This window comes from Mus musculus, chromosome 19 (genome assembly GCF_000001635.26).
Source record: "Mus musculus strain C57BL/6J chromosome 19, GRCm38.p6 C57BL/6J".
NCBI classification, from domain to species: Eukaryota; Metazoa; Chordata; class Mammalia; order Rodentia; family Muridae; genus Mus; species Mus musculus.
The window spans coordinates 57,098,714-57,123,184 of record NC_000085.6 but is presented as its reverse complement, the minus strand read 5'-3'; the positions used below and the strand labels follow the sequence as shown (position 1 = coordinate 57,123,184).

The 24,471-nt window shown below is 46.9% G+C and overlaps 1 protein-coding gene across 41 annotated transcripts in view; it reads left to right on the top strand.

Annotated features, from left to right (window-relative positions):
• Nucleotides 1–24,471, top strand: part of Ablim1 (actin-binding LIM protein 1) — a 282,612-nt gene that overhangs the window by 192,160 nt on the left and 65,981 nt on the right. For 2 of the 41 annotated variants that reach the window (XM_017318184.2, XM_030250919.1), the window contains exon 1: nt 3,519–4,433. The exons of 33 other annotated variants lie outside the window; for them this stretch is intronic. The gene's annotated coding sequence lies outside the window, so the exon portion shown is untranslated. Of the gene's footprint in view, nt 1–1,345; nt 4,434–24,471 lie in introns of those variants that run through there. 6 more of the 41 variants (NM_001347459.1, NM_001103178.3, XM_017318182.2 and 3 more) reach the window with 5 other exon arrangements.

The window sequence follows — 24,471 nt, the reverse complement described above, 5'->3', positions numbered from 1 at the left end:
ACAACAACAACAAAAGAGAATTAGCTGCTCTTCCCAAGGACCCAGGTTCTGTTCCCAGCACTCACGTGGGCACATCACTGACAACTGCTTGTCGCTCCAGTCCCAAAGGACCAGCACACAGGTCTCGGGCCCCTCCGTGGACATGGAGCACATAAACACATGTAGGCACATACACAGAATAAGTAACATTTTCAAATGTGGTTAACAGTTGTGATGATGCTTTGAAATGAAAACCTCTGAAGCAGCCTAACGTTAGCTATCCCATGAGCCGAGTCTCCCATGGTTCCATGGGGTTTTCTCTGTTAGTCTTCATTAGTGGCCAGCAGCTAGCAAGGTGATAACAAATGGTTCATTTTCACATTATAAATGTCCCCGTGCCCTTCAACCAAAGATCACATGTCCCCAATTTTCTCAGCACCCCACTAGATACCCACTCCTTACATATAAAATAAATGGCTCTTTAGCTGCCTTCCTGGCCATTAATGTCTCTCTTGCTGCTTCCACACTTCATAGCTTCTACCAGAGACTGTTTAAGCATCAGCTCCTACAGGCGTCTTGCTCTACTGGGTTGTCCTCCATAATGCTGGGCCCATCAACCTTACAGGCCTCCACCCTTATTCATGCTGACAATGAGGAATATTGAGGTGACAACTGTAAAGTTGCTTGGCCCAGGGAGTGGTACTATTAGGAGGTGTTGTCTTGTGGGAGTGGGTGTGGCCTCGTGGGCGTGGCCTTGTTTGAGTGGGTGTGGCTTTGTGGGAGTAGGTGTGTCACTGTGGGTATGGGCTTTAAGACCCTCATCCTAGCTGCCTGGAAGTACCTGGAAGATGTAAACTCTCAGCTCCTCCTACACCATGCCTGCCTAGATGCTGCCATGTTCCCACCTTGATGATAATGGGCTGAACCTCTGAACTTGTAAGCCACTCCAATTAAATGTTGTCCTTATAAGAGTTGTCCTGGTCACAGTGTCTGTTCATAGCAGTAAAACCCTAACTAAGACAACATTGAAGAGATCTCTTGACTCCTTTGTTTCTAGTTCCTGCAACTTTGGCTTTAGCACCGGAGTCTCCCTGGAGCAGGGTTTAGCCAACTACCCAACAACGAATATTCATTATATTTTCGGGCTATAAAATTCACCCATGTCGCTGGGCGTGGTGGTGCACGCCTTTAATCCCATCACTCAGGAGGCAGAGGCAGGCGGATTTCTGAGTTCAAAGCCAGCCTGGTCTACAAAGTGAGGTCCAGGACAGCCAGGGCTATACAGAGAAGCCCTGTCTCGAAAAACCAAAAAAAAAAAAAAAAAAAAAAAAAAAATTCACCCATGTCAAGAACGATTTAGTGATCTTTGGTGCCTTTACAGAATTATGAGCTGTCACCACAGCCCAGCTTCTAATCTTACTCCATCATGTTTTGTAGGTGTTATGAAATATAATGCAGTGATGGGGCAGGGGTGCCTGGGAGGCCCATGCCAAGGTATCCCCGTGAGAAATCTGAGAAATTGTGTCATACAACAGCCCTGGTATCAGGGAGGTTTTTTTTGGGGGGGGGGAGAAAGGGGATGGGGGCCTGGAGAAGGGGTAGAGGCAGACAGACAGAAGCAGGGCCATGAAGGCAGAGAAAGTGGGGATGAGAAAGATAGAAGGAGAGAAAGAGAGGCTGGCCAGGAAAACACACACACACACACACACACACACACACGCGCGCGCTCGCGCGCACACACATGCACACACACATACACACACACACACACACACACACATACACACACACACATACACACACACACACACACACACACACACACACACACACATACACACACACACACATACACACACACACACAAAGGGGGCGGGTAGTAACTAGCAGTCTTCTCATGTGCTGCCAAGCTACCTGCATCTGGCAGTGGGCGATGACTTAATCTATTGCTAGGTCCCTGGGAGGAGTCTAGTGGAACTGCCCATAAGCCAACAGTAGGCTCTGCCTTTGTGTAAGTTCTCACTGCCTGTTTGTAGCTGCTCGTCAAGGGCTCCCGCCCTTGTTTGTTACCTGAGTCTCCAGACTCTACCTGGCAGTGATTTTTTTTAAATCCTTTTCATGAGGTAATTTGGAATTTTTCTCAGTAAACCCTGAAGATAACTATTCCTCTTTCTCTCTAACCCAAGACCACAGAAGTGGTTATATAAGTAAAATCTAGACAAGGAGCAGACAATGCCCCTTTAGGAGATGTAGAAGAAGATGAGGATTGATAGGAAGTGAGCTCAACTCTAACACTTACAGCCATGAGACTGGGGTCCAGATGAGTTTCTGTGTTTTCCTTCCAAAGACAAGTTCTTGACTCTTCTAACAAGTATTTGCCTGAATGTGTCCCACACTAGAGGTGCTGGGAATACAGTGGCTAAAAGCCACCTCTCTCTCTCTCTCTCTCCTTCTCTCTCTCTCCCTCTCTCTCTCTCCCTCTCTCTTTCTCTCTCTTTCCCTCCCTCTCTCCCTCCCTCTCTCTCTCCCCCTCTCTCTCTCTCTCTCTCTCTCTCTCTCTCTCTCTCTCACACACACACACACACACAGAGCACAAGAGTCACCTGGATGTCTTGTGTGCGGTGTGTGGTTCATGTCCATCACCAACAATAGCATTTGTGCACTTAGAATGTAATGGTTCACTCTCATGTTATCAGCCCAACAAAAATGTTATTCTGTGTTGTATTTTTTTTTATTTGTATGTGTGTGTGCACATGTGCAAATGTGTTGTACTGGTGCCTATGAAGCTAGCAACTGGGGTTGGAATTTCAAGTGGTTGTGAGCTGTCAACATGGATGCTGGAATCCAAACTGGATCCTCTGGAAGAGCAACAAGAGCTCTTCACTATTGAGCCCTCTCTCTAGCCCTCTATCGGTTCTCAGACTTAATCAGAGAGCCTGATTAGGGGGTTCAAGCAGAGGCATGGGGGGGGGGCAGTATGCAATGCTGCTTATATTCAGTGCTGCTGTAAGTGGCTCTGGGGTAGAGATGCCCACAGCCGCCACTCTGAGAATCTGTCCCTGTAATGGAGGGTTTGACTCTTCAGAAGAAAAACCCAGCCCTGTAATTATTAGAGTGTGCAGCTAACAGCTTTCTCTTCGTTTCACAAGCTCAGCTATGTTGCCAGAACCTTCACATTTCTTCAGCAATGGTTGGGACAGTTTCCAGCCAGCTTGGAGAGGTTCTGTACATATAGAGAAGGGTCTTTTATATGCTGGTCCTTATGGCCAGTATGAATTTTCCCTAAATCATCTCAGTCTTGTTGAAGATGACCAGAGTCTTGCCTCTAAGGAGGGTTCCCAAAAGGAAGCTCCCTGGTAGACTTGTCTGGCTGTGGTTAGCGGCTTGTTCTCCTGAGCCAGTGACCTCACTTCCTGTCACAGGTTCATCTGCGACTTCTGAAGAATGCCTTAATTAAAAATGAGATAATATGTATAAAGTGCCCAAAGCATGGTAGGCATTCAGCATTCTCCCCCCCCCGCCCCCCCTACACATGCATGCATGCATATGCGCGCACACACAGCAGGTAAAAGTGCTTGCTGCTAATCCTGATGATGTTAGAAATCCCAGGGACTCACAAGGTGGAAGCTGTTCTCTGACCTCCACACATGTGCTAGGACACCCTTAGACACGAGCGCGCACGCACGCGCGCGCACACACACACACACACACGCACTCACACACACAGTAAATCAGTGAAAAGTTGTAAACACAGCATAAACTGTGTATACATCCACATCGAGCCTGCCTGACAGAAGTCTCTTTAGATGGCAATTCTGTCTCACAGCCAACAGTGCTTCGGAGTTCTAAAGTGCGGGATGCCCGTGCAAGGTTGAGTTTAGCTCTATTTCACTTTCACATAGAACTTCACAGCACGCATCTTGCAAGCAGCCACTTGGATGAGAAAGTTTGCAAGCTGTGCTCACCACATAAATTTCTCTCTTCCCAAATCCAGAAAAAGACACTTAAACACACTAGTCTCATCTGAGGCCAGCCCCGGGGACCATTACAGTCAGATTTACAGCGTAGTCAACCGTGAGCAGCTCTGAGGCAATGGTACTTCCCTCACCTGCATTTAACAAAAGAAAGAATGCCAACCCCCCCTGCTTTTCTGGAACATGGACTGGCCCGTCGTGGCTGCTGCTGTGTTTAGTCAGTGAGGCAAGGAGAGGAGGCGTTGAGAGGAGGGAGCCTGCCACAACTGCTCTTGTTTCCTGTGTGAGTCTCTGGGGAGATGTGCGTGGCTGCAGCCTAGTGAAGCCTGCTGTGTGAGCCAGCTGGGCAGGTAGCCAGCACGGGCCTCAGTCTACCAGGTTGAGGTCTAGCATGTCCAAGGTGTTCTGAGCTGGCAGCTCAGAGAAGTTCTACCCAGGAGAGCCAAGGCACAGGATCAAACCCCCGGACCCTGGCACAAGGTAAAGTGTGCTTTGCAAAAGTATCCTTCCCCTTGGAGGCATTTGCTGGCTCTCCGGTGGGCAAGCCAGGGAGTCGCTGGGAACCTCTACATGTTGTCGGTTCATGGTAGCGACAGACACTTCTTCTATTACCCTGAAATGCATTTTATTGGAATTCTTGCCCTGTCTGGTGTTCCAGATGAACTGTGGATCATCTCTCATAGGCAGAGAACTAAAGACGCAAGGCAGATCCTGCCAGGGTGCCACAGAGGGTGGTGACTTTTAAAAAACAGTTGTGTTTGGATGTGATTACCCCCAAGAATGGAAAAAAAAAAGTGTTTTAGGCTTTGGGCTTGGTCCGTTTCTGTCTCTCTGTCTCTCTCCCTCTCTCCCTCTCTCCTTCTCTCCCTCTCTCCCTCTCTCCCCTTTCTCATTTTGTGTATATGCATGCGCACACTTGCTTTTGGGTTTGAGAGCTTTGAGGAATTTGCTTCTGGGAAGAAGAGAGGTTTTCAGAGTCACAGTTAGGAGGAGCTGGTATTGAAGATGAGATGAACTCTTTCTCTATTCATTACTGTAATGTGTGAATATTTTTCTTTAATAAGATCCTCATGACTATAAGTGAAGATTAATATGTTTGGATAGTACTCCTTTTTTCCATAGGTTTTTATTTTTACCTTATGTGTGTGCCTTGGTGGTGTTTTTGTGTATGTGCTTCTGTCTGAGAGTGTCGGGTCCCCTGGAACTGGTGTGAGTTACCATGTGGGTACAGGGAACTGACTGAACCCTGGTCCTCTAGAAGAGCAGCCCCTGCTCTAACCATTGAGCCACCTCTCCAGCCCTTGGACAAGACTCTTATTTGTTTCAGCTACAGCTTGAAAGAGCCCTCACGTGTGACCGCTCACCACGTGAGTGGGGTCCAGTCTTAGGAAAAATAGTTGTCCTAAGAGCCCAGCCGTTCTTGCAGTTTTATCGGAAAGTTTATTGTATTTTGTATGGACCTTTCAAAGTTTGTTGTGGTAGCTCTGAAGATGATTTTTTAGATGAGAAAGTTGTTACCCAGACTGTGGTGGAAGTAGATGAGAGCGGTGGTTGGTAGATTTGGAGGAAATCTGAGCCGGGCTCCCTGTGGCTGCCGAGGAGTGTTAAGAGGATGTGAAGTTATTTAGATTATCCAAACAGGTTCTGACAGGTAAATGAAAAAAAAAAACCTAATTAAAATATAATTGTTGCCATTCTGTAACGGATCAAAAGGCTGGCTGGGTCTCAGGTGCTTCCAGTGGCTGATTTTGCCAGGCTTCTAGGCACGAATTACTTTTAAGCAGGTGTGGTGCCAGACCTCTTGTGGAGCTGTGAATGGAAGTTGTGAGGAGATGTTTTAAGTGGGGTTGCTTAAGCGTTTTCATGGGTCAGTGAGTTTAACCCTGTATCAGCGGTTCATCTACCAGCCACAGGGAATGCTGCACCAGGGCCACAAAGGGCTTCCTCTGCAGCGATTGCAGCTTATCTGGAAGACCAGGCAGACAGAGCCACAGGGGTTTTGTAATCTGCTGAGCCCTTCAGAACAGGGTTTTCAGCCTTTGCACTGCTGACATTTTGGATGGAGTCATGCTTTGTGGCTGGGGACTGTCCTGAAGGATGTTGAACATCAGGTTTCGCCTGCACTTGCCCGGTGACAGTGGTACCTCCCTCCCCAGCCACAACCTCAAATGCCTCCAGACTTTGGCAGAGCCTCCAGTGTGTGTGTAGGGGGAGGGGGGAGAGTGGCCCGCACCTGAAGGAGTTCTGCAGAGTCCCAGGAAAGGAATCAGACTAGCATTTTAGCCTTATCATTTAGGTTGTTGTCTGACCTTTATCTGAGGGCACATCTGTTGGGATGGGGGTGGGGTGGTATATGCCTCCTTCTCTTTGCCCTCAAAGGCCATCTGGTATTTGTCCCTGATGTGGTTTGTATAGTCAGGCATCTATATCTTGAGTGCATCCGGGAACTTCAATTTAAAATGAAAAAGAAACTCTCACAGTGAGTGGAATCACCCACAGCCTTTTTATTCTGCAGATAAAGGTGTTTTGATATGTGGGTATTGGGTGTGTCCACGCAAACCCAGGTCTTTCGTTTGTTTGTCCAGTTTGGGTGGGTGGTTTGTTGTTTTTGTACTTCTGGAAAATGAAGGTTTTTTAAACCCCGAACCTCCCCCAGATGCCCCACTCCCATATCAGGGGGTCTCAAACTCTAGAGTTTGGAGAGGGAATGGACCCTTACTGCTTTGTCAGGGAACTACTGTTCACAGTCTTTTTTCTACCTCACAGGTAACACGGAAGTCAGTGGCTGGAAGGTTTTTTGTCCATTGATTTGTCTCTTCTACCAACAGCGCATGGTACTGTTTGTTCCGTCCAAAAGATAAATACATATGAAACTACGTCTGCCTCGTTATAGCTATTTCTGGACAGCCCCATACCCCAGCAGTAGCTGTAAATTTCTTAGCTGTATACTCAGAGTCTCTTAGAAGTGGCGTTGGCCACGTTTTACAGTGTTTCTCCAAAGAGCAAGGTGCGGCTGTGATTTCCATGAGCAGCTGACCAGTCTAGAAAGCCTTACTGCTCTATCAGGAAGCTGGGAGAGGGAACTGGGCCGCCTTGGTTTGCTGGAATCCATCTTTAGTGATATGGCTGGATGGGGCCGTGGCATTATTATCAGAGTTCTGTTTCTGACTGAAAAATAAATGTATTTACCTCCACCTGGAGGCACCAGCGAGTTATGTGCACAAGTGTGGCATTTTTCCCGTGTGCTCCTAGAAACAACATTTCCTCCTTACTAAAGCCCAGCTTCTCGCTGCTCCCTAGATCTCAGGTCCACAGTGCAGAGAGCTTCAGTGTTTGAGGTCATTTGCTCTCCGTTGCACTCAGCAGTTGATGACCCTTGGAAAGGTCATCCAGGAGCTTGGCCTGCAGGAAGAGAGGCTCAGAAGGCTCTGATGGGGCAGGAAAAGGCAGGAGTGAAATCTTGGTCACTTATTATAAGAGTCACAGCCAAAAACACTCCCGTAACAAAACCTACAGCAAATGTATTTAGGTAAAGTTTTATATGGCACAGACAGTTTTAAAATGGATACCCAAAGACTTTAGGGAAACTCCATTTTTATGCTTTGCTGGGGTGGAGAATGGACAGCTGTGTGACAGGGCAAACTCATGTGACCTAACGAAAGGAGACAGAGGACCTGACTGGTCAGGAGCTACTGGCTTGGAGCATCAATTCCCCCTGGGGTAGGGCAGGACTCCTCTGACCAGAGAGGAATCACCTCTAGAATGTCTTTCTGGCCAGCTCCCACACAGACAAGTGGGGTAGGTCCGAGCATTATCTCAAGGTTTTATGGTGGGCTTTGGCCAAGAGAAGAAAAGTCTAGTTTCTGTGATTTGCTCTGTGAGAGGAAGAGTCCTAAGATGAGGGTGGGGGGTGGGGAAGGTCAGCGGGTGTGTCTTCCCAGGCCTTCCCAGCTCTTGGATGTTAACCTTCTCAGTGCCAAAAGCGTGCCTTGAGCGATTGCTCCAGAACTCTTATCTGCTAGCTGTGTCTACAGGTCTGCACTGTGTATTTTTTTTTTCAAAAGGATATATCTTGTGTGCCGCTGTGGGCAGGTGTTCCGTTTAAAGGTTGACAGGCAGGCACTTTGAAGAATGCAGAGGAAGTGTGGGTCTGTGCATTACAGAATTTGGAAGGGAAGAAAGCTTATAAATTCTTATTCATGAGATCCAGAAAGTCAATCTCTGCTGGTTTTGAAAGTCCCACAGGCTACACTGCCTCTGGCTTCAGTAAGACCATGGGAACCCCAAAGGACCTGAGGCAAAGGAAAGTCCTTGCATCCCCTGAGAAGGCTGTCATCCTGAGAAATCTTGCCATTACACATGAGCAGACCCCTCTCCTCGCTCCTTCTCACATGGCTTGGTGTGGGGTCTCAAGACTGAGACGGGGTCACGACCTGGCTGCAGGATTCTCACCATCTGAGGCAGTTACTGCGATGTGGACTGTGCTGGTGACCTGAACTCAGAACTTTCCTGGGATATGCAAGGAATAAAGGTTGTAGTGAGAGATAAAGAAAATGGAGAGCATTTTAGGCTCTTGCTTCAGTTCGCAGACTGAGCCCATGCCCTGAGAATGTGTGACTCCACAGAGCTGGCCTATGTCACTCACTATAGCTGTGTCAACCAGGGACATTGAGTTTTGTCACAGAGATTCCCAGGATGAAACAAACACCTGGTTTGGGGATATGGGTGGGACTTACAGTCTCTGTGTGTGTGTGTGTGTCTTTGTGTGTATTTCAGGGAGTATTAGTCATCTGTAGATACATAAATAGTCTTCAGGAGTCTTCATGACCAGGAAAGACAGGTATTACCATGATGTAAACATAGAGAAAAATTCACACATCAGATGCCTAAACAAGCAAGAGGAAAAATTAGAAGTTTTGACAAAAGAAATGATCTCTAAGTCTCAGAAGTGATACAGGCAGTTGTTTGTCATCTTTATGCATAGGTGACGGCACTGCACGCAGAAGGCAAAACTCAAAACTAGTAGAAGATTGTGGTTACATCACTCAACCGCAAGGACTCAACCGCAAGGACTCTGGGTCTCGCACTTCAGAGTTGACTTAGGGACTGGAGCGATGGCTCAGGGGTTGACAGCATTCGCTGCTTTTCCAGAGGTCCCAGGTTTAGTTTCTAACACCCATATGAGGTGGTCACAACTGCCTGTAACTACAGCTCCCAAGGACCAGTGCTCTCTCCAGGCCTTCATGGACACGGGGACACACACACACACAGAGACAGAGAGAGAGAGAGACAGACAGAGAGGCACAGAGAAGTTTTTTAAAAATATTTTTAAAAAGCAACTTCAAGCTCGGCAGTGGTGGTGCACACCTTTAATCCCAACACTTGGGAGGCAGAGGCAGGCGGATTTCTGAGTTCAAGGCCAACCTGGTCTACAGAGTGAGTTCCAGGACAGTCAGGGCTACACAGAGAAACCTTGTTTCGAAAAACCAAAAAAAAAAAAAAAAAAGAATTAAACTAGTTTCAAACTATTGAAGCTAGAAGATTGATTTTTATTTCTTGGGCTTCCAATCTGTCTCTGCCTGAAGCCAGAAAGGCTCAGAGCAGCCCCAGGAGAGGGACCGCAGTGAAGGCACGCACGCGCACACACACACACACACACACACACACACACACACACACACACACACACACACACACACACACACACACACACACACACACACACACACACACACACACACACACACACACACACACACACACACACACACACACACACACACACACACACACACACACACACACACACACACACACACACACTGGTGCCTTTATCCTTCACCGCACCTGCAGAGATATTGGCAAGCACAGGATTGTGGTCTCTCCACACAGCTGGTTCGAGTCCTGGCCATTTTTTTACTCCTACAGTTCAGTTGAAGCAGAAGCTTGCTAACACTCAAACCCTCTTTCATCTTCCCTTTCTGCTAACTAGGACTTTTCTTCAATTGTTGAAGTTCTACTGAGCTGGCTCCTTGCATTCCTGCCTATGTCTGTATACCTTGTCCAAATAAACACACTTGAAAAGATAGAGAAATGTGTTTGGCGAAGCTCAGAACATCCCCTATCGGAACTTAAGCCAGCCTTCTGCTTTGTTTTGGCAGCTAGTGAAGGATGCCAAATGTATCTAGTCTGGCACTGGATGAAAGACACCGGCTCTTACATAACGAAGTTTAAATCGCCAACGGGGCAGGGTAGAGATATCCAGGTTTCCTTTGTGTTTTGAGAAGAATTTTAAAACATAAGGGGAAAAGCCTGCTTTGCTGGGTTGGTTTTGCCTCTGAACTACAGAATTGCGCAAGCCTATCAATATCCCTTATCTTGGTTTTCACAGGCAACCTTGGGTCTATTCCTGCCCTGTTAGCTTCTGTCTGTCCCTCAAGCGTGTGCGTGCTTTTCCCATCCTGGGTCTTTCTGCACCCTCTCCATTCTGCATGGAAGAGTCTCTCAGCAGAGATCAAAATCCTACTTCACCTGCCTGTTAGTCCCCAGAGCATACTCCCTGGGCACCTAGCCCAACGGTGCCCCCAGGCCATCTGCTGTCCCCTGGCCTTGTTTATTTCTCCCTGGAGCCCTTTCCTCCCATTATCTGAAATTCTTCTGTGTTTGCGTCATGTTTACTGTTAGCTACTGAAACACGTAATCAAGTATTGGTGCCATCCATCCTTGCACCAGGAGCTAAAGTACAGAGGTTGGCAAGTGGCTGAGTGGGCACTTGGATGGGTAAATGGGGGTTTGGTTGGATAGACAGACGGACAGATGGATGGATGGACAGATGGATGAGAGAGAAGGCTGCAAGAATAACCTGTCAAGTGCTCGTCTGTCACCTCATGGACTTTCCAGGACATGCATCCTTGGATGCTTTTCTTCTTGTGGCAAGCTCACCTTGCACATGATGCCAATCAGTTAATCCTATCTCGGACACCAGATCACACACCAGTCTTCCTCTCCGTCAAGTTCCTGAGGGCAGGAATATCTAATTAAAGATGATGGCTGTCATCATTAATTCACTCTTATCGCCATGGTACTTTATAGGTATGTCTCGTGAATTTTTTTTAACCAACTCTATGGCCATAAATAAGTAAACTAGGGTTGGCAAGATGGTTCAGCTGCCACCAAGCCACCTGCCACCTGTACCTGCCACCAAGCCTGAAGGCATCCCTGGGATGCACATGGTAGAAGAGAACAAACTTTGTCAAGTTGTCCTCTGTCTTTTACACATGCACGGTGGCACACAAAATAATAATTAAAAACAAACAAACAAGGAAAAGTATGCTGACCCTCATCAGGGCCCATGCTAGACTTAAAGGTCTGCCATGCCTTGACCAAGTAAATAGAACCTAAAAATGCTGTCTCTTCCTTTTTCTTATTTATCATTTGGGCTAATAAATAGTGTTTGTTCACAGCATTGTAAATGTAAATACAAGCTTTCTATAGAGTGTGTTATCCATGGCATGTCTACGTGTACTTAGTCTGTCATAAAGCATCCTCTTATACTAATAGCATTCCATAGATGATTTGAGCCCTGCTGCTCGACCTCTGTCTGTCTGTCTGCCTCCCTCACCCCTCCCCCGTGTGTGTGTGTTTGTGTCTGTCTGTCTGTGTGCCTGTTTCAGAGTTTAACCTCGAGGTCATTCCCTTGGGAGTCATCTACTTTGTTTCTGGTTTTTGAGGCACAGTCTCCCACTGGGACCTGGGGCCCACTAAGTGGTCTACACTGGCCAACCAGCAAGCTCCTGTCTCAGCTTCCCAGTGCCGAGATTGTAAGAGCATGCATCCCATCACGTTGTCTCTTCACGTGGGCTGGGATTCAGTCAGCTCCTGCAGGTGTGATGAGCACTTTGCTCTTACTTTCTCACATGACAAATGTGTTAGTAATGAAGTTCACCAGCTACTAAGTTCCGTGGTTGTGCTAAAGCCCTTTGGTTAATCCTAACACCACACTTTCCTACTAAGGTCAAGTTTGTACCAGGGAGAGACATCATGGTGGCCATAGGTAGGAATTTTGCATAGAAAAGACAAAGAAGAGGCCTAATATCATGGTCATGATGGCATTCTTCTTCATGTCCTATGTCTCCCGGACCAGTCTTTGTGATGCGTGTGGTCAGGTGTGTTGTGTGGCTCAGGTGGACACAGGAGCAGAACCTATTGCCAACCTGTGGGTTTCATGTTCAGAGCTGCCTTGAGCTCTGACTTTGAGTTTAGTTGAGGCAGGCATTTTTTTGTTGCAGGCTCAGGGACCTCAGCAGGAGAGGTACAGGGACTGCAGCAGGAGAGGTATATACGCCCACTGGTCTCTCAGGCTGGAGACGGCAGTACATGCTGGCTGGGGGGGGGGGCGCGGGGGGGGGGGCACAGGTCTCTTGTCTAACAGAAGGATCTTCTGACATATGAATAGAGCAGAGGTGACTACCCTGTCAGGCTGGTCTTTGGTATCAAGGTGCTTGGCAACTAACCAAGTTTCACCCATGATCAGGACTAGCCTAGCTGGTTCCCTTGTGCCTGGGTGGGAGGTATGGTCGTCAGGATGGTGGGGCCAGGCAGTTCATGAATGCCTAGGAATGTCTCTCAGGAGGCTCCTGCCAGTTTCTGAGAGGACCAGAGAGAAAACAAAGACTGCTTACTGTGGCGTGTATTGAGGAATCTGTATGTGAGCCTGATGTCTTATCCAATCCAGCTTCTCTTTCCTTCAAAAAAACAAAAACAAAAAAAACAAAAAACAAAACAAACAAACAAACAAACAAACATGAACCAATTAAGCCATTTCATTGGCTCCAAGTAAATATGGAGTCAGAAGGACATGCAAGATACTCCAGGGCTATCTGAGAAGTTGTAAAAAGTTAAAAATCAGGGTTAAGAGTGTAGCTCAATATTAGAGCAGCTTCCTAGCTTATACCACAGAAACAAAAAAAAAATCAGAAGTGAGATTTTCTTTTTAGCTTCTGTGTACTCACTAATAAATACACTTTGTAAAGTGTGGTTGAACTGAAACCATGCATAATGCCATTAGAAATGGTTTCTGAGTTCACTTGTCTGCTCCTGACACCCCAGGCAGCCTCGTTTGATATTTGAGATCTTGTATGGTCTCAGTTTATTTATGCCAACCTGGGCTATCAGAAATTGAAACATTGTGGCTTGTCTGTTCCTGGACCTAACCTTGTTGCAGCCCGAATAATGGCTTCCTTACATCCATCTCTGAGTCCAAGATGATTTCTGCTCAGGACCTGTAGAAGTATCAGACCAGAGAAGTTTTGTGGATTTAATGTAGTCTAATCTCCAGAGAGCCAAGAACCAAGAGCCAGGAAAAACACGTGATTCGACAAAGAACCCCGGCTAAGGAAGCAGTGCACGGCTCAGAGCCAGGGCTGACCTCAGAACGCTACACTTCAGGGCTTTCTCCTCTCTCCCCTTCCCAAGCTGCCCACCCTAATGACCTGTCTACTCACTGTATAAATAAACACAACTCCCACCATAGTCTCCCAGGATATCTAAGCCATGGTGTGGATACACAATGCTGGGCGTTGAGAGGAGCTCACTGCAGAAAGCCTAGAGGGCATTCAACTTTTGCTTAAACCTTGACTTCAGAACATCTTCACTTAAGAACCTTTCTTATCACCTCTCCTCATCCGCCATCTTGAAGCATCTGAGTCTTCGTGTGCGTCCTGGGAGATTCCCAGGGATGGTACAAGCACCCTAGTCACCATCTAATCAGCTTCGAGCAGTTGTTTTTAAAGTCATGTAGAGTCTGCAGAAGCTTGCTGTGAGAACATCTCCTGCTAATGTCAGGAGCTACACCCATAAAGTCTCACCAGTGTGACTATCCAAACATGAGCTGGACAGAGATGACAGCAGTGAACAGGAAAAAGCCCCCGAGGTCTCAGCCTTGCAAAGAACTGTAGGCAACTGAGGAAAACCGGGAGAGGAGAAGTGTTCTTCCCCAGGGAAGAAAGAACACACCAGTTGGTTGTCCAGTGCCAAATGATCAGCCTTGAAAACATACATACAAGTAACTTTATATGAACAGAAAAACTATATTTAAAAATAGAAATGTCCACACAAATATATTATGTATATAACAACAATTAATTTTAAAAGGGGCCATAGATTTGAAGTGGGGGGCGGTGGTTATATGGGAGGATTAGAAGAAGAAAAGATAAGGGATAAATGTAATTAAATTACAACCTCAAAATTTTTTAAGAAAAAAAGTCTTGTAGAATGGGTATTTAGTGTCACCCCAGGCATGGCCATTGACTAATTGGAGTCCTGCTGAATCTGAAGTCACATCAACGTGGGCTATAATCCCATCACTGGAGGGTAGTGCAGAGGCTGTGATTCGGAGGCTTGCACAGAGAGAAACCATGTGTCAAAACCAACAAGACTGTAAAGCAACACAAATATGTGACTGAGTGCATCTCACAGAGTCAAGAGAGGCTGGGTGACTTTCTGAGATGGGCAGTTAGGAAACCCTTCCAGCCTTCAGACCTCACTCCATCTCTCCTTGTCAAACCTTCATCAGGGCCAAAGCCGGGTGGATACCATGTAAATAAACAGACATGGCTACATCTGGCAGAGCTTTACTGGCAAAAAGAGAGGGTCGGCCAGAGCTTGCACAGCAGTCTGCCAGCGCTGGCGTAAAGTGGAGCAAGTGCCCCATAGTCACCCACAGCCCCAGTTCCCAGCCTGTGGAGAGTTTGGTCTCTGATGCCAGGGGCATGTTTCAGAGCGTTTGCAGATATGGGGCTCAGGATCACATACATTTCACCCTATAAAATGTGTGGTCTATATTTTCTCCTGTTTTCTCTGCACAGGCACACATATAGGAGGATGTTTGTTTTTGGTTGGTGTTGGTTTCGAAACACAGTTTCTCTCTGTAACAGCCTGTTCCTGAACTTGCTTTGTAGACCAGGCTGGCCTCCTCCTGCCTCTGTCTCCCCAGTGCTGGGATTAAAGGAGTGTATATAACCCACCATGCCTGGGTTATTTTAAAAAAGTTTTGGCTTATGTGTGTCTGTGTGAGTATGTGCTGGAGGCCAGAGGCATCTGATCTCTCTAGAAATGGATCTACAGGTAGTTGAGCTGCCCAGCATGGACGCAGGGAACTGAACTCCAGTCCTCTGAACATTTAGCTCTGAACCATCGATTTAGCCCTTTGCTTTTGAGGCAAAGTCTTACTCCAGGGCCTAGGCCTTCCTTGAGTTCATACACATCCTCCTTGTTAGTCCCGTCCACGTTGGATGACAGATGCGAGCCACCACGCTCAGATAAAATACTTTTCTGTGGAAAGACCAGATTGTGGCTGTTGATCTATATATACTTTTATTCATGTAGCCATGGCTAAGTATACCTTCGTGACATTCTTTTCAGTTGTCACATTTTAACATCAACAAATACAAAAGATAGAGTACACATGTAGCTAAGTCATGGCGGACAGCAAGAGGTACTTGCTCCTTTGCACACAGTCCCATGTGTCTGGGTGACAGTCCTTGTTAACCAGCCCAGCATTTCATGTGTCCATAGGATTGTTGCAACCGGAGTTTCTGCCAGCCTAGCACCCATTGTGCATCGAGTTAAAGAACTGATTTTGTATAGATATGAAGGCTTTAGGTCAGTGTTAAGTTTAGCACCTTGATTGATTGATTATAAAGCAATTCTGTGAAATCTTGAAAATTCCAAGTATTGTGCTGTCGCAGAACACAGGCCACAGTGACTAAGCAGAGATCCACCACAGACGCCTGCCCTTGGTGGCTTGTGTAAGTTTCCTAGGCATGTCCCTACAAATTACCATGAATGTGGTGGCTGATAGCAACAATGTAGTCTTTCACAGTTCTGGAAGCCAGAAGTTTAGAATCAAAGCCGTGGTCCAAAGTTGTGGAGCCTTCAGGAGGCTCTCTGAAAAGCCAATTCTATTTCCACTTCCCAGCCTTTTAAGGTGCTGTGGTTTTTGGCATTCTATGCCTCGGAGAACACAATATAGTCTTCGCCTCTGTCTTTACCCAGCCTCCTCTCTGGCTCTGGGGTTATTCTTGTTTTGTTCCGTAAGAACTTGCTGCGTTTAGAATCTTCCGTCAGGGAAGGTCTTGACTCCAAATCACTACAGTGCCTCTCCTGCTAAGAAGGTTAAGCATCCCACGAGGAGCACTGTTTCAGTGAATGCCTCCTGACTAAAACCCCAGGGTTCTTGCCTTAGGTTCTTCATCTCCTGGGAGAGGAAAGGGACCAGGGACCCCCTCTTATCCAAACTGGCAGCCCAGCTCTTTGAGTCCAAACCAAGCACTTGGCCTGACATCTGCTTTTAGTCATTTGCAAGGCCAAGATCCATCACTGAGGAGCAACAGCGGGAACTGCAAAGCTTCTAGAAATGGCCTCGCCAGTTGTGCAGACTGAACTGCTAATGAGAAGAGAGTTTGCATAGCCCATGGCTGACCTGAGGGGAGCAAACCAAGGAAACACTTCTGTTTCGGATTAACCAGCGCTGGCTCTTCTGAGTTCCAAGTTTTCCTTCCAGCTGCTCCTGGCCTCATGTGTTCTTTGGCCTGTGGTTTCTACGGTAACTCTAACCCAGCCTCCCTTCCTTTGTGAGGAGGATCCTCTACTCTGATTCTTGTTTCGTCATTTTGAGCTCATCACACCAACTAATCCACCAACTCTGACTCCAATTAAGGTCACTTTGGGAGGTACTGAGGTCCAGTTGTTCACTTTGGGGGTACTGGGATCCAGTCATTCACTTTGGGGGATACTGGAGTCCAGTTGGTCACTTTGGTGGGTACTAGGGTCCAGTTGGTCACTTTGGGGGAAACTGAGGTCCAGTTGGTCACTTTGGGGATACTGGAGTCCAGTTGGTCACTTTGGTGGGCACTGGGTGCAGTTGGTCACTTTGGATGTACTGGGGTCCAGTTGGTCACTTTGGGGGGTGCTGGGGTCCAGTCGGTCACTTTGGGAGTACTAGAGTCCAGTCGGTCACTTTGGGGGTGCTGAGATCCACTTATTTACTTTAGGGGTACTGGGGTCCAGTCGGTCACTTTGGGGGTGCTGGGGTCCAGGACTGAGGGCAGTCCATAACATCAGCAGAAGGGAATTTACACAAACAAGCTGCTGAGGGGTGGCTGCCACCAAGCAGGCTTTCTCTCTCTGCTCTGCTGGCTTACCTCTGTGTACCACTCATGCTCACAGCTGCCAGCCAGAGCTGTGGAGCTCAGATCTACTGTACAGGAGCCACAGCCCAGCCCCAGCTCATGTCAGAAAGTCATGGGCAAGATTCCTTGAAATATCATTTGCCCGGCACTGAACCATTGACCATAGTCAAAGATAGGCTATGGTCAGGCGTGGCAACTTCTGTTTCTGGGGTTGGGAGAAGATGGCCTCCTTCAAGGTGCAGGTTAGCCTTCACGTCACTGGGAGATTTATCTGGTCTACTGTATATGAAGGTAGAACGTTCTCATTCCTTCTGAAGCCTTGGTCTTAGATCACCTTTCACATGACTCTTTGAGGCTCTTCTCTTCCACCCACTGCTGCATGAACCACACTAAGCTGCTGTCCAATTCTGAGGATGGTCTCAGAAGTTCCATTTCTCTGCAGGGTCAGCACATTTGCATCCACCCAGTGACTAGCCTACGATGCCATGCTGGGCAGACCTCAGTGGAAGGATGACAGACAGACCTCAGTGGCAGGGATGACAGACAGACCTCAGTGGCAGGCCATTTCTGTCCTTTCTGTCTCTTGCTTTCCTTTTCCTATTGAACCTTTTGAACTCAGCAGGAGTGCATTAGTGTAGCCTCAGTCTTGAGTGCGGCCATGTGGCCTGGGGAAAATCCCTCTTCGGTACTTTGAGTGTGCTTGTGTGTGTTTTCTGTGGTCCTCCAAAAGAGACACTGTTTGATGTCAACTCATGCTTCTTCAGGGGCATGGAGAGGTTTGCTTGTGAGAAGGAATGCGCTGTTCTTGCAGACGCTGTGTCTAGCACACACATGGCTTACAACGAACTACCCATAACTGCAGCTTCAGGACATCCGAAAGCCCCTTCTTCTCTGTGACCTCTGCGGTCACCTGCACTTATGTGCACACACACACACACACACACACACACACACACACACACACACACACAATTTAAAACAAAAGAAATTTAAGTGCAAAAACAGCCAAAACAAATCAAAACATTTCATTTATTAATCATATTTGCCATTAGTCAATATCAGAAAATATTTTTATTCACCCAATCAACTATGAGCAGCTTTAGGAAAGCCACCTGAATCCCAGCTAGTCTTAGGGAGGTATGGTGGGCAACCATTTTCAAATGTGGCTCTCTTGCAAATTTGTACCATGACCACAAAAACACCTCTAATAGCTAAGTAGAATCTACTAAGGCGTGCATGAGTCCTGTCCCTCTCCTCCCTCCCTCCCTCCCTCCCCCACCCCTACTCTCCTTCTCCCTGCCCCTCTTCTTCAAGGATATGTTTCTTGGGGGCTTTGGGTTCCTCAGTGTTCACGGAGAAATCAGTAATGTTGACCCTCTGGGCTCTGGAGGAAGCCCTCGGCTCTCATTTAATACTTCTTTCACCCCTGACTAACCTAGGGTGCCCCTTGATCTTACCAACCACAGAAACCAGATAACGGCTTTGAATGCCTGTTACCCGGGAGCAAGCTAGCATGCAGAATGAGCTGGTTTCCGCTGGTCACTTACTGTAGGAAGGGGTGAGCTAAAGTGTGTCAACCTGAAATCTCATGTTACAAGACCCAAAGTCCTCCCTGACCCCTGAGTGGTGGTTAGCCACTGTACCCAACTCTTGCCAAGGTGAGGAACACAGGCTACATGTGGCTGTCAGAGGCTGAGCCATCTCCCTGGCCCCCTGCCACATCCTCTGGACTCAGGACAGGCTCTTTCATTCAACCAGAGCTTCCTGCACACTTATTATTCTACATATTGGGTTAGCAAAGGTAACTGCCTAAAGGCTCTGGCTCCTGGATGGGGTGTGGGGCATGCAGGAGGCAGATAGGTGGGCAGGTGGGCAAGCAGACAGGTGGGCAGGCAGGCAGGTGGGTGGGCAGGCAGGTGGGCAGGCAGGCAGGCCCATGATCCCCAGAGGACATGTGTAACAGATTGCTGGATTATATAGAATGTGGCTTGCTTATTCATAATGCACATGTTGCTTTAGATGGTAACAGAGTTTCTTTCCTTAGGTCACTGGTTTTGGCTCTCTTCATCTCCAGGTAGCATTGGGTGAATCTTTTCATTCAGGCCTCTGCTAGTTTAATAGACTCCTTACTCTTAGAATGAGTAGCTCCCCTCCAGCAAGGCTTGCCGGAGTCATCTTGCACTCAGCATGGCTGGCCTACAGCAAGGAAGCAATAACAGCTTTTTTGTTCTAATTAGACAGAAGGAGATTGACTTCTCTTTGACGGGGTGTGTCCAGGCCTCTGTGCTCCAGGAGGATGCTGGGAGAGCATCTGCCCACTTGAGATGATTTGATCATAAGAGAGGCCTGGCACTGCAGTAAAAGTGCATGGCAGAGAGAGGCCTGTGGGTCCCTCAGAAAGGGATGTTTATTTCTGATACAAACAGACAGTTTATCTGTCAGCTGGGAGTGGGGAGTGTGCTCTAGACTTGACCTGTGTGTTACATATGGGAAGAATTAGAATTGTTCTTTGCCAAGAAACACACTAAGAGCAAAATTCCAGGAAACAGTCTATTCTAGCAAGAGTTGAGGGTGGTATGTAAAGAATTTTAAACAGGAAAATGTCGCTTAGAATAGAATAAGATCCCACGCTGACTTGGTAGTATAGGATGCTCTTAAATCTTCCATTCTGCCATTGCTCTGCGGTTGAATTAGGATTTTTGTCCATGGTGAGCTTGCAGGTCATTATTTGTGTGCTAGTTGGGTGTACAGTTCATTCCCTAGCAAAGACTTAGCCTCGAACACCTGTCTGATGCTAGCCGATTGTATCACGATGGCTTTTGGTTATAAAAGGCATTCAACGTCATATGAAATACACAATGTGGATGGACTAATAATGTAAGTTCAGGTGACCGTATGGATGGAAAGGTGTCCCAGGAAAGAAAGAGTTCCTGGGCCTAGGTACTGTTTTAATTAAGCTTGTAGCTGTCTTTTCAGACTACTGAGGACGGTCAGATGAGTATTTTTTTAAGAGAATGTTAGCCCTCTTCTCGGGATGGTGGAAACAGCCTGGGTCTTCAGGGTGTACCTTGGTACCAGACTCGGTCTGCAGATCCGCAATTTAGAAATTACAAATACAGGTTCGAATTAAACATGTTAGCAAGTGTCAGACTCATTTTGGGAGTTGGGGAGTGACTTGGAAGTAAGCTAACAGATGTATAAAGAAGAGATTTCATTTGGCTGTTTTAACAAAAATGTTATGGTTTACAGAAAAAAAAAAAATAGCCAGGTTGCTGAAGTACAGCAAGCGTGCTTCTTGCTACCATAATGTATATCCACACAAGTTGGTGGCCTAAAGTCTAAATATTATTATTTTTTAAAGAGGTAAATGGGTAAGTTTTACGTGATGTATTTTATACATGGCCTATTCCCCAACTGGCCATTTTTAATGACTGGGTACATTTTTAATAGGTCAGACACAAGTGGTCCAGGCAGTGAGTCCTAGTCTTGTCTTTGCTACCCGAGGTCATGGTGTAGCCACCTTTAACTTATATGAAGTGTATAAAAATGTACATTTCCCTGCCTCCTTGCCCTTGCTGTATCATAGCCGGAAGTTCAACCTGGTGCCACTGTGAAGCCAAGGTGTGCATCCTGCTGCGTGTGTGAGCTGTATAGATGTTGCGTCGAGAAATAAATGAAGCTTGGTCAGTTTGTTTCTTTAACATTTAATTTTAACATACAAATAATTTAAAATTTTTGTCTTAAAAATTTATACACCTGCAGTTTAGACAAAGCCTTAAGCAAATTGTATATTACTGATCTCACGTAATAAGGAAGTAGACATTATGTCCGTGCCAGCAAAAACGTGTCAAAGGTATTTAGAACAGAGGTTAGGATGTGACTGTGCTTGTGAGGCCCAGCCCCACCATCTGTTTTTGTATGGCCTGTGAGTTAAGAATTGTCTCTGTTTCTGAGTGGTTTTTAAAATCACACTTCACGATACATGAAAGTCCTGTGAAATTAAGATTTGCGTGTCTATAAATAAAGACTCATTGGAATGCACAGAATAATCAGGCTTGTAGCATTGGTACTTTATTACATAGAATAGGTTGTTTTTACAAAAAAAAATGTACAGCATCCATAGACTCTTGAAATACAGATGCGAATAAGACAATGTTCTTGCTGCCAAGAAGTTAAAGTTCAATGGAGAAAATGTTCATTAGCCAGCAATTGCAACTTATTATGTTATTTAAATGGTGTGTGTTTTGATTAGATGCATTTAAAAGATGTGTTGAGGTCAAGAAGTAGATGCATATCTATCAAAGGGAATGCTTGAAGTGCATATTATGATCCTAGCAGTATGAGGCCAGCCTGGTCTACATAGGGAGTTTCAGGACAGCCTGGGCTACACAGTCAGACCCTATTTTTAAAATAAAGAAAGGAAGTTTTGAAATGGACATGAACCTTAGCATCACTCAGAATCTTTGTGTGTGTGTGTGTGTGTGGTGTGTGTGTGTGTGTGCGCACGGGTATGCATGTGGGTATGTGCATGAGGAGGCCAAAGGTCAACCTCCTTATGTCCAGGATTACAAACACATGCTGATATGACCCAGTTTGTTCTCTGAGTCACAGAGAAGCTTGGGAGTAGCTGCTCTCAATGAATGGGGAAGACACTGGCTCATGGACATATTTGAGGTGAGGCAAGGCAAAGCCCACGTGTCCAGGTATACAGGGTATGTTCATAGCGAGTAGACTGTGAAGCCTAGGCCAAATTGTGGATGTTGTTGAATGCTGGGGCCAGGAAGCATAACTTCCTTCGGTAGACAAAAGGAATACGTCATACTCTTTATCCACGCAGTATTGGCGCCCATGTGGTATTTAATAAAAATTGACCTATTGTTTCAAAGGCAAGAGTGTTGCTTGTGGTCTCAGGTCGGGTCTTGAGGTAGGCATGTCTGGTGACCTGAGGACTAGAACTGGTGGAGGCTGGGAACTGATCACTTCAACAAAGGGCCCAGGCCCCCGCTGGGGGACATGAGGATCAGAGAGAGTAGTGTCTGGTACCTTGGTGACTACAGCGCTCTACCATGCTTGTGCACTGAGCCCTTTATCACACTGCCCCTCTACACTGTGCCTATACCACACTTCATAAATGTAATTACATGGTCTTGGTTTTACCCCGTAGCGTCCCTAGGTTGTAAGATCTGTAGCTATTTCTTCCTCTTGCTCTCCTTAAGCCCCTATGAGTATTCTCTGTAAGAACTGATTTCATTATAAACTCCACCATCATGGAAGACACCAATTTTAGAGCCTCACCTTGACCATCTAGAAAACGGGGACAGTGGTGGGTCCTTGCTATTCTTATCAAGTAAAACTGCCACAAGCCTTCAATGAGGAGGCATATATTAATTTCTTTTCAGTTGTGATTAAAATATCCCAACAAGGGGCTGTAGAGATGGCTCACCGGTTAAGAACACTGACTGTTCTTCCAGAGGTCCTGATTTCAATACCCAGCAACCACATGGTGGCTCACAACCATCTGTCATGAGATCTGATGCTCTCTTCTGGTGAGAGTGACAGTGTACTCACATACAAAGAATAAATAACTAAATAAATATTTTTTTAAAATAGCCCAACAAAAAGCAGCATCCGTGAGAAGGGCTCATTCTGGCTTATGGCTTCAGGGGGAGAAGGACATAGTGGACAAGGCACAAGGCAAAGAAGGCACAGTGGTAGGGGTAGGAAGCTGACTGGTCGGTCGTATTTCATCTACGCTCAGGAAACAGAGAGAAAGAGAACAGGAAGTGACTCAAAGCCCAATCCAGGCTCCGCCTCCTTAAAGGCTCTGAAACCTTCCCAAACAGCAGTAGCAGCAGCAGTTGGTGGGGACCAACTTTTAAACACACGGGCCTGTGGGGCCATTTCTATTCAAACCACAGCAAGGAGAGATGTGAAAATACTACTTAGGCTGAAGGATAAAGGTCTAAATACCAGCGGTTGCTACTGCCGTAGGTGTGTGTGGTCTGTGGGATTTTCAATTACGTGATGCAGCCGCTGGCTCAGGGATAGTGTAAACCCACTCTGCCCATAGTGTATCTTCATTTAATTTACATTGACTGTAAGCATAGACATCAAATCATACCATTTATTCGCTTTATTGTTTCTCACAGACATAGAACTTTTCTTGGGGCCTCAAGTTCAACTGTCAAATGCTACAAACAAGCCTAAGAAAAGGCTCACACATCGTTGACCTAGGCCTCTTAGATACTGTGCTCTCTTTACTATCATGGCCATCCCCTGCAACAGGTTGTATTAGTGACATGTTCTTCTCACATGTGGGAACAAACATTTTAGCATAGTGGGGTGCAGTGGAGTTGGTGTGCATGGTGAGGCACCATGTGGTTGCTGGGAATCGAACCCAGGTGCTTGGGAAGAGCAGCCAGTGCTCTTAACCACTGAGCCACCAACTGTCATCTGTTAGGGGCTTCTGCATCCAGGCTGCTGAGCATCAGGGAAGGAGCATCGTCCCAAGGCCTCACCTGCACTTCCTGTAGGGTAACTCCTTCTCTGGGCTTTCACCGTCTTTGTGTCATGGGACAATACCGGGCATTGACTGTGTGCCTGTCACTTTACGGTAAGATGTATTTACTTCAGAAGTCAGATGGTCTCGTGCCTGTGGGCACAGTGCAGGCCTCTCTCACCCCAGGGTGAAAGTTTATAGTGCTACATCACTACACACAATGGAAGCCAGAGCTCCCAACGCACTGGGCCATGATGTGGCTTGAGCTGTCTCTGGGTGTCAGGATCCGGTAGGCCACTGTTTCACCTCTGGAATGTCCCCTTGTCTCCTGGGTCTGTTGTAGCAGGTGGAGGGTCGGGATAGCCACTTGTGTAGCTGCTCCTGGCCTCATCCCCAAGTCCTGCTCTTCCAGAGGAATCCAGAGGACTTGAAGCTGGACCGACCCCACCCAGCATTGTAGAAGTCTGGAATGTGAATTGAGTCTGTTTCCTCCATTGTCCATTGTCATCCAAAGGTGAACCTTGCTTAGCTTTACTGCTCCTTGGGGCATCACCAAGAAGCTCCAAGGATCCTGACTCCGATCATCCACGCCCCTTCCTTCTTCAACTTGCTTAACCCCCCCCCCCCCACCCCCAGTTATTTCTTCCTCCTAACAATTGGAACTGAGAGCCAGTGGCTGCTAGGAGCTCCCTCCCGCTCCCAGAGAACTGTGGGATCTGCAGAGTGCGTGCAGCAAGTTGTTTGTGAACAGGGATGAAAGTCTGGTCGCAGTGGGAGAGGATATCAGGGGAGGATGTTTTTAAAAGCAAGCTGTGTTTTTCTGACTCTC